General features: G+C 34.6%; 1 protein-coding gene across 1 annotated transcript in view; it reads right to left on the bottom strand.

The window, feature by feature from the left end:
- Positions 1–2299: 2299 nt before the first annotated feature.
- Positions 2300–14833, bottom strand: part of PRR16 (proline rich 16) — a 145206-nt gene continuing 132672 nt past the window's right edge. The window contains exon 3 of the mRNA XM_034072937.1: positions 2300–4341. The gene's annotated coding sequence lies outside the window, so the exon portion shown is untranslated. The remainder of the gene's footprint in view (positions 4342–14833) is intronic.

The following is a 14833-nucleotide window of genomic DNA, read 5'->3' as shown; positions in this document are numbered from 1 at the left end:
CCTGGGATTTGTGAAGTGAAGCCCACAGCTTCTTTCCCAACATCCTTTACATTTTTGCCTTACAAGCCACTGTCTCATTTTCGTCTGCCACAGACATCCAGAGGGTCTATTTCCAGACTCCCCCTGATAGCCGGCTAGCAGACAGCTCTGATGCTGGATGATAAGTGGTACCTCACAGTCAGCAGGCACATTCCAGTAGAACTGTCCCCCAGTAGGCTCTGCTTCTGTCAGATGCTGAGTGACAGTCTCTTACCTATGGCAGGAGCCCCACAGTAGGGCCATGGTTGCCCTGCCCCCATTCCCCCTAAGTAACACCCTCCCACACCAAAACTGGCATGGTTATCTTGTGGACAGGTTTTATTTACAAGGTTGTTGGAGAGGCTTGCTACAGACCAAGCACATATCCCATCAGAAAGAAAAATCTGTCACTTGGGATATTTATACCCTATGAAACTTAGGGCGATTGTCTGTATGAGGAGAGGGACACTTCTGTAACATTCTGGTGGTCACCAGATATTTGTAACCTTTCGCTTCCACTTTACAAAACAGATACATATCCCAATTTTTCTGATGAATAATGGCAGTCCATGTCTTTAAAAATGTTCGATTACTGAAAGAATGTCTTGTAGAGACACCCAGAAATGTCAGATTTTTGGTTTGTACACCTCATCATTTCAAAATATCGGTTGTTTCAGAGAGATCTGCAGATACCAGATAATGAAATACTGCACTATTTTAGAACCACTTCTGCAGGCACTTCTTATATACAGAATACCCATAAACCATAAAGGACCCATCAGCTATCATAATGTCAGCTTAATTGAAAAAGTTCTGCTGGTCTTGTCAAAATGTTTAGCCTAAGATAGTGGAAAAATTACTTTTTTTTTTTTGTTTAATAAGATAATCTTATTGTCTCCTCTGTTTTTAAATCTTATGAAAAAAAAAATCAGTGCTCATTATTTGCCAACCATTTGGGAAATTCCAGTAGAGTTTTATTATTATCTTGTATTGAAGTGTTATCTCAGGGGAGTATCTGCATCGTATGCACACATCATCTCAATTTATATCAAAATACTGAATATTTACCTAAGGATTTAATTATTTAAATTTACAAAAATCAAGAAATCTGGATTTACCCCAGTGTCACTGGTAGCAGAATAAGAGATGGTACCTGCACTTGTGTGCGTGCACATGCACTGAAATTTACTTTCCAGCACGAAACTCCAGTTAAAGTAGAGCTGTAAAGAATGTGATTGATAAGAACCATGAGTGTTCTCTTCCAATTACATTTGTAACTCAAATTAACCCTACATGCTGGCATTTGTTTATTATTTTTGCGTTACACACATTATGTAAAACCACTCCAGGGACTATGCCACCATTTTTCAGATATGTTGTATTTTTCTGAAGAAAACTGCATTGTTTGGGTGGTTTTTGTACAATAAAAATTTCACACATGATCTCATCTAGAATTCAGCATAGCAGAAAAGTATTTGCAAGTAGTAAGGAATTATTTCACTAGATTTTTATTGGGCTATTTTCAAATATAAATGAATGCATTTTGTTTACAAAAATAGGAGCTTTTCCAAATATTATTATTATTAGATAATAACGGAAGTGCTCAAAATATCATTCTGATTTTTTTAAATTGTTTTGATAATGTTGTCCTTACTTTAAACAACTCTGAATACTTGCCTCAAAGAGTAAGCTTTCCAATTTTAAAATACAGGTTATCCAATGAGGAAGCAAAACCAAGCCCATGCAAGTTTTGTGTCCAAGTATGTTGCTCTAATGACACAGAAATGAAATCACAGTTTAAAAACTATAAGCCAACCATAAGCTAAAATGTGTGGGACTAAAACACAGTCATTATTCTTTAATAAATACAAGGTCTCATTTATCCATTGCACCAATGGAAATTAACTACTAACTTCGCTTAAAAAAGGAGTCAAACCATGAGATGATGCCAAGTTTTGCCAGATAAGGGAGGCTAATATTCATAATTTCATTTTCTGATTTCCTGACAAAAGGTATTTATGGCTTCAGAGTCACAGGCAAAGACAGAGCTCAGGCCTTTCTCCAAGAAAAATAATAATATGATAATCTTTTGCAGTAACAGAACTTGTGGTACTTCAGCAAAACTGGCATTTCATTCATCAGCAGGTAAGGGTGCACATGCATGGACACATACAAACACACACACACATACACTATTTAGTACATTAGAGCAGAGCAATACGTTTAAGATATCTGTCCTTTAAGAAGTTAAACTATAGATTAAAAAAGTCTTAAATTTTCCTTTTTTTGTTGTTGAAAGATATTTTTTCTGTTATTGAGCACTTAATGGGTTACATAAAGCATTGAAAAAAGAAAAGAGTATTCAGCTTCATAAATCAGGTACACGTGACTGGATTTAAGATGAATATTTTAAGTGAACTGGGAATCACGTGCTTCACTATTCTCTTAAAATTACACACAGGCTAATGGACTAAGAAAAAAGGAAAAATATATTTTATTCAAAACAGCTCTAGCATTGAAATATTCAATACCTTGACAACAAAACACTTCAGTAGATGGATAACAATGAGTTTTCTTAACTGTAAACTGTAGATTGTTCTAAGAAACAATCTCTTATTCTGTATCTTCTACATTTGTGATGAACTAGCGTCAACTTCATGGCCTTTTCAGTATGCTAAAATTAACAAAATCTAAACAACCAGCCCTACACACACACACGGAAAAAAAAAACAACCCCCAAACCTCAAAAAATGAAACAGTTTTTGAATGAAAAGAGACAACTGACAGAGGGTCTCTGCATAATATGGGAAACCACCATTATTGGATTACATTCTTTTCATTCTTCAGCATCCAAATCTTCACTTGCTAAAACTCACTGATACTAAAAAATCTATCCCATTATATATTTAGATTTCTTCATGTCGATATTAAAATAAACTATGTTCTGAAATTAAGAGTTAAAATACCTCCTCTTTTTTTCCATACATATTTGCCTGTATAAATATACTTCATCATTTTACAAATTACAGTATTTATATTAAAGCTTTTGGTCAGCAAATCATTACAGCTTAATACGAACAATTCCTGCATTTTGGTTCTGTCTTTAAATCATTTTTGGAGATAATGAAAACCAGCCAAAATGAGTGACTGCAAATAATACAAACAACAAATTTATTTAGAAAAATAAACTGAAAATGCTGCTTGTCTGTTAGGTATCTCCATGAAGCATAGACAAATGGCTAGAAAAAATTTATGTTGAATACATATTACAAATTACTTCTTTAACAGTAAGTGGGACTATAATGTCAATGTTTGATAGGAACGTTTTGGATGTATAATTCCATAGACTAAATTTGTTGGTTGCTAATACGATAAAAAATGTATGCTATTAAAAAAGATTATATCCCCGTTTTAAATACACCTTATCATGTTGATGTTTTTTCATATATATACATATATATATATATGTATGTATATGTATGTATTTATTTAAACCAAAGAAAAGACCATAGTCCTTTCTGTGAAGAGATCCCCATAGTGAAATATTCTTCTTCAGTTCTAACTTTCCTTTTGAAGCCCCAACAAAATATAGTCTGCTGTGGCCAAAAATCTCCTGGGGCCATCTGTGCAAACAGTGACACACATTATTACCCTGAATGGAAGTGACAGTGCAAATACTAGAAGTGCATTGAGATGCAATCTCTAACAGCTGAACTTCTTCAAAGTTGGGTGGAGGACAGGAAACAGTGTCCTTTTAGGCAATTTAACATCACCAATGCTCTTTTCCTGTATGGCTTTGAATATGTACAAGGGATGACAAAGGTTTTCTTTCCCTACAGACAGTAACATACTTCTGTTATAGTAAATGCATTAATTTTCTTCTATTACTTAAGTGCTTCATCTCTCCTTTTGGCTACATACTGAAATATTTGTGGATGCTGGCTGGACCTATGAAAAACTCATTGTTTGTTACTCTGGTTGGTCAGCACAGGACTCAAGTGTCAGGCTTGGAGACAGCAGTTTCTGCAACGGGGCAAGACATTTAGTCCTCTGTATTCTTCTTTCCCACTAAATGGAATTTAAGGCTGTGGCTTTTGCCACGACTCAGCTTGTAGCTGTCAGATCTGAGAAAGCTGATTCAATGCAGATTACACTCATGATCAGTTGTGCTCTGAGTTGAAGGGCTTTTCCATTCTCCACAGAGGGTCAGGTTCCTGGTTACTTCTCAGATCTGGCCTGCAAGAAGTCACTATGATGAATCTGATATGCAAGAAATTAACTGATGTGCCTCCAGGTATAGATATTCCTTCAAGTCTGAAGGTGCTGTTAAAAAGAAGAGAAGACAAAGTTATAAAGATGTTATTTCAAACAAATGAAGTGAATAGTAAATGAAACAGAATTTTAAATGATTGTTCTATTTCATGTGTGAGCAAGTGTTCAGAGAATTACGGTATTTTGAAACTTGCCCTTTTGTAGTTGCACTTGTTATTGATACAAGCCTTGGTTCTCTGCTGGGATAAAGGAGTTTAGATTCAATACCATCTTTGGAATCACATTGTATTACACAACCTGAGAAAATGATTGATACTGGCCTAGGTCTTGCAGTATATGAAGATCTTGAAATGATAATTATTTTTTTTAAAAAGAAATTTGATTCTAAGCAGATTAACTTTCTTAACCTACCTAACAATTCAACTTCACAATATGCTTCAGGACACAAAGTGAAACAGAACTCCCGAGATCTTAAAAATAAAAAGCTATATATTAAGCAACAGAAAAAACCTCTAAGAATTCAAGTCTAATATAACCTAAGAATCTGCATTCTAATTCATATTTTCAAATTAAATAAAAAGTGAATTCAGCAGAAGTTTCTCAACAGAACACTGGAACCAGTTGCCCAGGGGGGTTGTGGAGTCTCCTACGGTGGAGATATTCAAGGCCCGCCTGGACAAGTTCCTGTGTGATGTACTCTAGGTTACCCTGCTCTTGGAGGGGGGTTGAACTAGATGATCTTTCAAGGTCCCTTCCAACCCTTGGGATTCTGTGATTCTGTGATATGTAAGTTTCCTAAACAATAATACAAAAGGTAAAATTTTGATTTGATTCTTTCACATTCCTTTTTGTTAACCTGCTTTAATCTGAATAGAATTGTCCTTGAGCCAGTGGAAGAGAATACTCCAACTTAGTGCTGAGGTTCACTGACTTGCTGAATTTCCTAGCTTTATTAGACATCAGATAATGCAGCATCAAAAAGACAGACCTTGGGATACTTACCTGTTGGTAGCTAGGGCACTAATTTGGGTTAAATGATTAAATTCACAACTCTTGAGGAAAAGAATGAGAACTTCCTCTTTCAGTGTTGGTGAATTATACCCAGAGCTACATACTGCAAGGGGAGGAAAATTACTTCTTTGCCGTTAGTTTTACGAATCTAGCCCTTCATTCACACTTCTTTTTGTTTCATATTGACTGGAATTCTTCAATTTCACAAAGATTGTCAAGAGATGGAACTGAATTTCACCTTGGCAGGGTAAAAAAAAAAATAAATCTGAAGTTGGTGTGCTGTTGACCTTTTTTATTTTTTCCACAGAACTAAAGCAAAATATTATTCAGGGAACCTTAATTGAGATCCAAGGTTGTAACAGTGGCCCAGTGTAACCCAACAGTAGCCCAACAGTAACCCAGTCCAGCAAACATGGGATAATATATATAAATATAAATTTACAATAAAAATGTCCTGGAAGTAAATTTTTTTCTCAGTCAACCAGTTAGGTCTTGGCTTACATTATTAATGAAAAAGATGGGTATCCTAAATAGCTGTTAGTAGCTTATTTTTTTAACTGAGAACAGTATTCATACCACCAGAAACACACAGCACTTTTTCAGCTGTCACAGCTTCTGTTTTCAACTGCATCTGGGATAAGGATTCGTGTATGTTAATACCTCATAAAAAAACACTCAAAAAAAAAGATGGCATTGCCCTTGAACTCAGCTTAATGTTCATAAAACAGAATGAATATGGTACAACAAAACAAATGCAAAAGTAATAATAATCATCATCATCAAAACAGAAATAATATATATAGTATTTGTGTCAGAAAAGTTGTTTCTTGAGCTTCTTCTGAATACAGTACAATACAACACTGAACAGCTGCAGGCATGAAAAGCAACATTTATTTTTTTTTCTTGTCCTCTGGGTTACAATTTATAAATATATTCAGTATCATGTCCACAAAAACAGTAACTGGTATATCAGGTATACCTGTATTCCTCTAGAATCTCTCTAATTCAGGCATCAACACATTTCATTTGGTACATTCCCAGTCATACAACCACATGATATCCACCTTAATTTCATCAACATTCCACCAAAGAAGAAAAGACCATCTTTTGTTTTTATATGACGTCTGTACTAAAAAGCACATGTGAAAAATGTGATGCACCTTTCCACATCAATTAAGAATTTGTTCAATCTAGAAGATTATGGTTAAGCTTCTACAGTGAAAAATTAAGAAGGTGGCAATGTCTGCAGTAAAAACTGATGAAGCAATTCCTCTCATTATTTAAAAAAAAAAAATCTGTAATTGCAAATTATTACTGCAGACATGAAGAAGTGAGGCACAGAGAGAAAATAGGCCAGTTATTAAAAAAAAAAAGAATAAAAGTGTCAACTAATTACAGATTACTATCCCGATCTGTCTAGTTCTTAATTTTATAGCTTTGACTATTTTGACAGGCTATCAAATCACTACATTCAAATAACTACATTTAATTAATCATTGCAAAATCCCTCCATTAAACCATACCTTGTCAACATCCTTGTAGTGGAAAAAAGTTTACTAGGGAGCTTGAATTTGGACAACTTATGGGAGACCATTTTGTTAATTCGTATCCCTTTTACTTTTTCCAACTTAAAAAGCATTATTGGGTCATTCTCATTCTTCTACAGCATCAGAGTGAAGTTCCAGAAAAAAAAAGACTTAGAGAAACTAATATAATTTTTTCCCCATTTGAAACCAGATAACAAGTGTTCTAGAATAAGAATGTATACTTTACTTCTCTGACAGTATTACTTCAAAACATCTGCTTCCTTTGCTTCCTTCTGTTTGCCACAGTTTTCTTAAAAACTGAAAGTGAGTCTAGTCCAATCTAGTGTGGCATTCTCGTCCCTATCATGGCCATGACCATAGTATCACTGAATATCACTCTATACAGAACACTGCAAATGGAAAATATGAAAGGAAAAGGTTACTAATGGAAACAGTCCTTTTACCTCAGACCTATAGAATAGTTAAGCATACACTAGTTAGCATAAATCGTGCAATGATTTAGAAGTTTGGTACAAAAAAGGAAAATTATAGGAAGGGACATTCATCCACTGTTAGCTGAATAAGCAATAAATGTTGTTTTAAAGATACTCAGATACAGGTTCAGCTTACAGTATTTAGAGAATAATAAATGCAGTTTGATTCTGCAGTGGCATGACAGGAAGAACATCAAGCAAATCATGTAGAAGACATTTATCAACTTGAACTGATGAGTGCAGTGGTGACTGACAATGGTCACAAAAAAGGACACTTTAGATGCAACTTTTTATGCTGTACCTAGTGCTTTTTATAAAAATAAAAAAAAAGGAAAAAACATGTAGGAAAAATGCATTTCATGTTCAATTGAGAAAGAGAGATATGCTTGATTAATACTAAGTTACATAATTTCCACATAATTTTGTGTCTGAGAAAAGTACATGAAAGACTAGTCTAATTAAAATCTCCATTGTTTGGGCTATTTTAGTAGAGACAGCATAATTTGGATGTATGTTGTCATCTGTCATAAGCACACTAGCTGTCAGAGCTATTAGCTCTACTCACATATTTAAGAGTATAACAAATGCTTCCAAGGAAAAAATAAAATCATATATTAATAAATCTTCCTAAAAATAGTACACATATTTTGTAGATATTGTTTAAATAATAATGATATTTATTTCAGTTACTCAGTTGTACCTGAAAGATACAGAAATATTCAGATTCAGATATAAACCATTTTAACTCTATTACCTTGGGTTTATTACTCCTTTCAGATAAGATCCATTACTATGCTAATTCATTCAATAGAAGAAATAATTATTGAAAGGGAAGGAAATACTTTTGCAGATGTTTTTTTTGCTTGTTGCCATTGTCCAAGAAATTTCCATCATGACTCTTGGTGTTTTGGGTTTGTTTCTTTTTTTTGGCACAAACTTAAATAATAGATTTCAGAATTTCAGAATAACAGCTTCAGTTAGAAGCCAGAACTTTCAGATAAAATACTGTGCTTTATAATTAAAAGAATTCTGCTGAATGCTAACCTGACTTTTTTTATCAAGCATTTTATTTCCCTGTTAGCATTTTAACTATATAAGACAATGTTAATATTTTTGTGTTCTGTGGTATAGCACTGTTGAGACGTCTTTCCCTATAAAACTGAAACAACCAAATCTAAACAACACAGAATGTTAACAAATCTAAAAATTCTTTGTAACTCTTCCTATCTTTTTTCCTCTGAAGCTTCAGAATACTTATTTATGCATGACCATACTCATCCTACTGTTTCAGTCTGTAAATAATTTATTTGCCAATGAGCAAACAAGAATTCCCTGTTGTTTATCGTGAGCTTTTATTTTTTTCAAAGCTTTGGAAGGGATGGTAAATGGCATGAAAAAAAATCAAAATTTCTAAATTTTCAATGTCTACGTTTACTATTTTTTAACTTAACACACTGTAATTCATTTAATATGTTGACAGTATGTATTAGCTTCTACACCAGTATTACTCATAATCTTGCTAAACTCTCCTAACAACACTTCCCTAATGTGATTATGAAGTCCTTCATTTTTCCAGCTTTGATATCTCTAGAGCTTTCTCTAAACCAGTTCTAAATATACTTCTAGGAAGATAATACTCAATAGAAATCTGTAAATTATATCACAGAGTATATGACGAAAGCATTTATTAAATACACTTTTCCAGCAGAACTTACAGTGCTTCAGTAATGTATTTGTAGAATTTTACTGTCTTTGTATTTTTGCATAACAAAATGAAGACCATCAGAATATTGGCTCTGCAAGCTACATTAGAATATTTTTTTTTTTAGAGTTAAAAGCTTATGGTAACAGAAGTAAGCAATGAATGTCAGGAACACCGTTTTTGCCAATGTATGAATCTCGTAAAGTTTCTTGTTAATTGCTCATGAACTGCTGGCCAACTTGCTGTGGTACTTGTCTCAATGATGTTTGAAACAGTTAAAATTTAAGAGAAATGATACCATGAAACTAAGCCTTTTTTGTTGATACCACTTATTTCCAATGCAGGTGATGCAGCTGAAATCTAGGCATCCAAAGTTACAAGTTATATCTTGACACCATGGAAGTCATTAGGCCACATTAGGTATTGTCATAATGATTGCCAAAATTGCCAAAACTTTGACTACAAAATGCTATTGGCTGAGACAATGAATTTCTCTTCATCATTTTCAACCTTTGGAAATGTTTTTATCAGGCCATTTTTCTTGACATGAAAGATTTTACTTTCTTTTTCATTTGCCTTTGCCTTTTTGATCACTCATCCACTTAGATGTTGGAAAACTGCTTTGGCAATATATTAAAGCATTTCTTAACATAGAATTGGTAATACCAAGTGTGAATACATTCCTAGGAAGCCATTTCTTTTTTCATTAGTCTTTGGATATGTTATGATACATCTTTCATGAGCAAGTATTCACAAAGCATTTTTTCATTTCATCTCTAGGATACGTATTTATTAGCTCCCAGAAAAGCTATTTTCTCAAAAAAAATGATCTCTGGACTACATTTTACCTTGCTTTAATTAACATGCGCAGAAAAAGCTAGAAATAATCAAGATAAAATTAGCTTTTTTTTTTTTTTGTGTGTGTGTGTGTGCTAAAGTATAATATAAAATTCACACTATCTTTCATTTCAAAGAAACATCTTCCTAATTATCATTTACAGTTAGGCTTCTGTTGTAGACCTGCGTAAAAAGCAAGGCCAAGTACACTTACATGATCGTTTATCAATGGCTGTATTAGAATGTGTATACATATATGAAAATATAAGCGTATATGTATTTATGCATTATTCATATATCATATGTACACATATATATGAATTCTCTCCTCTGCTGTGTTGGGTTAGCTACAGGACAGATCTTGGACAGCATCCACAAGGTTGCAACCAATTAGACTGCAGTTTGCAAGGTCACATCCAAAACCACAGTTCAAGCGGCCACTGCCAGCCATAGCTAACCAACCAATGTGAAAACTAAACTGTATCTGTCTATACAGAAGCTTATTTAGATCCCTAGAAGAGGTATGCTAATGATAGAAATTAATTTGATATACTGACAGCCACTCTAATGTCTTGTGATCATTCTTGAACTGTAGTTATCAATTGTTTAGCAGTAAGGTCTTTGAACACAGAAAGTACTTGGGTATTACTTTATGAGGGATTACTGAAATAATTAATACCACATGTTCAGTGGACAATAACGAAATCATAAAGCTAGCTTTGCATATCAGGCTTTTAACTATACAAAGGAATATTGGGTTCCCTTTCTGGTTTGGCTCTAGTTTTCATTTGAGGTTTAAGTAATACTTTTAATCTACATGTTACAAATTAATAGCATTTTATTTGACTCTTCACTCTCTGCAGATTCCTGCTTCATCTTTTCAAACACTGAACCTACAAGCACAAACACAAAACCAAGAGTTTTGATGCTTATTGAGGGCTCTCTATACTTTTGAAACAACAGAAAGAAATAAACCAGAAGTTGCTAGTGGTAAACAAAACCTTGCTTCTTAAAGCATCCTTCTGCTGAATATCAGAGGGCTGGGAATGTATGGCTAGGTAAACTTGAGGCCTACTGCTATTTTCTGAGACTGATTATCTGTATCTGAAAGGCAGAGAACACCCTACGGTGATATGGAAAAAAATATAGTGCAAGGAATCCACCTATTCATTCTCACTGCATTTTTTTTGTGTTTACGCATAAAAGCAAGAGAATATGTTATACTATTTTAATCTTTCTGTCCTTATTTCTGCTCTCCTTTTCATGCTGTATCAAACAAAATGTCATTAATTAGCCTGAATGTGCATCTATGTCAAATGGAGGTAGAACAAAGACTGGGAGAAGAAAGAGAAGAAAAAGACAGCTAAGTCCCTAACTGAAGTAACTTTCTGTTTCTAATGATTATTAGCTATTAACACACTTGGGGAGTGGGTTAAAAAGTTTACCACAGTTATCTAGCTTACCACAGGCAATGCCATAGCAAGGAAATACTGAAAAAAAATATTATGTATAAAGTAGTCTTGCATTTGCAATGCGTTGCCAAAGAATTTTACATCCAATATCCATGCTGGAAGTTCCCTGTCAGTAATGTACCTATTAATTACCCCTGCTTTATCTAAGGATGTTGCCATCATTGCTTTCTTACATTCTAGCTGTGGTGGAAACTAAAAGAGATGGAAGGTCTGATAGGTGAGAAAAAACACCACCACCCCATATCTAATAAGTGTAACTGGTTTTCCTGTAAAAATTCAGATTTCTTGTGGTTTATTTTTAAATCAGTCAGTTTCTAATGCTGACTATTTATAATTGAAAATGGAATGATAATACAAATCTCTATGAACCTACAGTCACTGAATAAAAATAAGTTGAGTATATAGCATAATCTATCTACAAATGGAAAAAAAACTTTTATCAGTTAGTGAAACGGATTAGTCTCAGGACACATGAAAATTCACATAGAATAATTAATAAATGCTGTAAAGGACTTGTATCTGCTATTATTTAAATTGTTTATGTTTCAATTTTTAAATTTAGAGGTTTTTGTATAGTTACATGTCTTAAGGTGACATGTGAATGGTTTGAAAATCATTCTCCTTGGAGTACATCTTCCAGTTGACAGGCGCAACATTTTCTCATTCAGCCTGGAGCTAGGAAGAATGGATGATATGTGAGCTGGCAGCCCTCCACTTGATTATTTTTTAAAAAAATGAAAGTATATGTGTGAAAGTAGTCATGCTGGAGACAACGTAACTATAAATATTTCTGCCCCTATTTATTGGTTTGTTTTTTTTTTTTTTACATTTACTGATCTTTCATCAATTTCAAATTACTCAAGCAATCCAGCAGCCTTGTAGGACTTGTAGGATTAGACCTACTTCAAAAGGCATTAGGAGACATCAGAAAATATCTGCAAGTACTTTGGCACTGCCTTTCTGCAGGTTTGCCTATTGAGGGATGAAATTATTTATGATTCCAGCTGACAACATGCTGTTTGTTACGAGTAGTTGCAGTATTTACTTTTTCCTTTATTACTTGGCACAAATATTTTGCTACTCAAGAAAAAGACAAACAAGAAAAAAAAATCACTGCCAGCAGATATATGGAGATTACTGAAATTACATTACCTCATTCTCCCTAAACATGTCAATGTGACTAAAGGCTCACAATGATTCATTACTTTCTGGTTAGTAAATGTACTCAAATTCAGATATATTTTCTTGGCAAAATAAAAGGGTTTTCTGTGATGTCTTGGAACACTGGGAGATTCTGTCTTTGTAGTTCAGAATTTTTAGCTGCTAGAAACTACTGAGTAGCTAACAGCTGAATCTTGAGCAGAAGCCTGTAAGTGCAAGAAGCCCTGAGGACATGCAGCAACGGGACAGTATTTACTACAAGTGTCCCCATTTCAGCAGCCTACTTGAAGGCATCCTTACCATCAGTTGTAGCCCTTTTCCACTACTAGAGACAACAGAAAAAGTTGTACCTACTGCTTGAAATTTCATGCATTATGAAAGAAAAATACTGAAAGTTCTACATATTAATTTACTAAGACTTAGCCAGCTACATTCTTGAGCTCCCAACAAAGTCATGATATCAGGAAGAAACTGAATGGAAAGAGCAACAGTTATTCTAAAAATGTAACTGAATGTATTCTTAGATTGGAAGGCGAACAAACCCCCACAGCTAAGCATCGGTAAATTACCTATCATCTCCATATGCCTCATACTCTCAGCAACAATATGCATGAAAGAGATCAACACAACATTTACATTGAAGATGTATAAAAGATTCTCATTGTGTATTTTCTGTGAACGTTCACATGCCATTAATGTAAACTTTGTTAAAGAGCTTTGAATTGTGATGTGTTACATATACTACTAGAATGTACTTGCTTTCTAGATTATACAAGTAAGCACAGGAAGCTTAATTTCTCTCAATTAGTAGCACAGATATCCCAATCAAAATCTACACGTGTGAAACGTAGCAAAGAACTGCTACAAGGGCATAAGTAGCAGTATGTGGTGATCTCCCACAAGAAAAGGGGATGATTACATAGGGAACAATATATCCCAGTTTCAGATCTCTTTCCTTCTTATAGAAAAAAGCCATAAAACATCTTTGCCTTTGAACTTTCATAATGTCCATGAAATATGCTTAAATACTTGGCAAACAATGAAAAAAAAAAGTCTTGTTTTTTGTGAGGGTTTTTTTGTTTGTTTGTTTGGTTTTTTTTTTTTTTGCTGGTTGGCTGGGGTTTATGCTTTTTTTTTTAATATTAACACTTGGAAACCTTAAGACCTTTGCCAGTGAAGACTTCCTTGCTGACTGAAAATCTCTGGCCATCACTGCTTCAGCACAAGTATCCATGCTAACTGGCCTTGGAGTGATTTGTTTAACAAAAAGATATTCAGGCCAACAAAAGCAGCTCAGAATTCAAATACAGCCCATTAAACTCTCCTGATAATGCTGCTATTCAGGAAAAGGTTAGTAGCAAAATGTGCAACCCAGTGCCTTGCACATTAAGCACAGGCCTCAAATACAGTGTTTATCTAGCCAATAAAATACCACAAACTATTAGGTTAGCAATACTGCAAGCTGTTCACCAAAGTTTAGCCATTTTAATGAGCTGCCTTGAAGTTGAAAACAAGAATAAAACCTCTGGGTCTATTTATCTAAATCTGTTAGGCAGATATGTAAGAAAGTCTACAGCAAAATCCCAATTCCAATCAGAGCAGCAGTGCATGCTCTGGGCTATGTGGATTGGAATTATGTTTGAAGCACTGAATCTGTGTGTGCCTGCTGAGGTGGTTAAGGCCCTCTGCAGTGTTGTTTTGCAAGGCACAGTTCTAAGAGATCTTGCAGCTCTTCAGATAAGTCACAGATGGTCTTCCATATATTTGAAACATCTCTTCAAGCATTTACTCCTCTGCATGGAACAGAAGGCCAAAATAATTATTTATGCTTTTCAGGTAGGGTAGACTTTCTATATCTCATGACATACAGCAAAGACACTTGTCTTTGTTTTCTGTAATTGATGCATCCAAAACCAGTTTTTTCGTGCTGAACTGGTAAAAAATATTAAAGTACTTAATCTTGAACAAGTGTTCTCAAATCTTACCAAGTCTATGACTACACTTACAGTTATATGGACAAATTTCAGGTTTTCTGAATTTATTTATTTTGCACTTGCAACCCAGAAAGCCAACTGTATCCTGGGCTGCATCAAAAGGAGCATGACCAGCAGGTCAAAGGAGGTGATCCTGCCTCTCTACTCTGCTCTCGTGACACCTCACTTGGAGTATTGTGTGCAGTTCTGGTGTCTTCAACATAAAAAGGACATGGAACTGTTGGAACAAGTCCAGAGGAGGACCATGAGGATGATCAGGAGCTGGAGCACCTCCGTATGAAGACAGGCTGAGAAAGTTTTTTCTGTTCAGCCTGGAGAAGAGAAGGCTGCGTGGAGACCTCCTAGC

The sequence above is a fragment of the Melopsittacus undulatus genome, chromosome Z, assembly GCF_012275295.1.
Source record: "Melopsittacus undulatus isolate bMelUnd1 chromosome Z, bMelUnd1.mat.Z, whole genome shotgun sequence".
Classification (NCBI taxonomy): Eukaryota; Metazoa; Chordata; class Aves; order Psittaciformes; family Psittaculidae; genus Melopsittacus; species Melopsittacus undulatus.
This window is presented reverse-complemented; position numbering and strand designations above follow the sequence as displayed.